The following is a 1448-nucleotide window of genomic DNA, read 5'->3' as shown; positions in this document are numbered from 1 at the left end:
GTATAATTTTCTAACAATTTAATTTAACATAAGAAGCAATGACAGTCTGCAGTTCTTGGAATTTAAATTATATTTCATCTGGAAACAACAAGACTAAATCTGAGTCTCTTCAATTAGTACTAATGGGATAGAATGACAAAATTAGTCCAGAGGATGTTCGAAATTTTAAAATTAAATTATGCTAGGAGTTTCACACTTAAGAATACCAATTCATCCCTTACATCTACTTTTGAAACAAAAGTACATGCAAAATCACTGAACAAAATCATGCTCTCAGTAACTGTATACTCAGGTCAAATATATATTTTGTAGCATGAAAAAGAGTTAGTAATGTGACCAATGAGAATATTTTTCTTCATGTTTAACTTAATTCCAAAGTGCTTAATAATCAAGTGGAGAACCTAATGAGAATACTTTGCTTTAAAATTTAAGTGACAATAAACTACATGCAATCTAAATTTAGAGAAACACAAAAAATAAAAGTTAAAACTTTGATAATTAGTAATTACTAATTCAGATCAATAATATGCATTGTTGCCTCATGACTTAATCGGATATTTATGTGTGCTTTCATTTTTTAAATAAAATATAGTATAAAATCTCACCAACTCTCCAGTCCCCAAATCACTATGATCGGTCTATATTTACAATAGACGGATTATAAATCTGGTCTAATTTTCTTTCACTAGTGACTGACATAATTACGTGAGCTATTACATTATTTATTCTTTCTCCTTTACCTGAAATGCCTTTCCATCTTATCTTTTCATCACGCATGCTCTGCAAACCTACAACCACAAATAATCTAACCAGTATAAATCCCAGCCTTTTTCTCAAACTACTGGGGAAAAAAAAAAAATCAGAAATTTATCTGTTAGATTCACTACTATTCTGTGGTCTATATGCTAACTTGACCCTACATGATGCCTATATTTTTTGTACCTCTATACTAACTCTCCCATTTTCCTCAATTATTCCTCTAAATTCATCTCTATCTTCAAACTTCCTACATCCTCTTGATTCTATAGAGAGAAACTTATCTTGGACATTATTTATATACAGAGGACCCCCCAAAATAGAACTCTCTCCATTTCCTTTTGTACTACCTCTAAATTTATTTATATCGCTGCCCCTAAATTTATCATTATATATTTTAAAATATTTTCTCAAAATAAGGATAATACCTCTTAGCCTGTCTAGGTGTTTGGTATTTGTTTTTGCAGGAAAAGGGTGAACTTTTGAAGCTTTATTTTGAAGTCAACTAAAAGAATATATCTTGCTCTACAGAAGTATTCAAATATGGTCTACGGTCATGCCACCCTGAACAAGCCTGATCCTATGTAATCTCGGAAGCTAAGCAGGGTCGAGCCTGGTTAGTACTTGAATGGGAGACCACCTAGGAAGACCAGGTGCTATAGGCGTAAAAAATAAGAAATAAGGGATTGTAA

The 1448-nt window shown here is 31.7% G+C and overlaps 1 pseudogene; it reads left to right on the top strand.

Annotated features, from left to right (window-relative positions):
* The first annotated feature begins 1302 nt into the window (after positions 1 to 1302).
* LOC111740164 lies at positions 1303 to 1421 on the top strand (annotated as a pseudogene).
* The last annotated feature ends 27 nt before the right edge of the window (positions 1422 to 1448 follow it).

The sequence above is a fragment of the Pteropus vampyrus genome, unplaced genomic scaffold, assembly GCF_000151845.1.
Source record: "Pteropus vampyrus isolate Shadow unplaced genomic scaffold, Pvam_2.0 Scaffold58, whole genome shotgun sequence".
Lineage (NCBI taxonomy): Eukaryota > Metazoa > Chordata > Mammalia > Chiroptera > Pteropodidae > Pteropus > Pteropus vampyrus.
The sequence above is the reverse complement of the archived record's forward strand: the minus strand, read 5'-3'. Positions and strand labels throughout refer to the sequence as shown.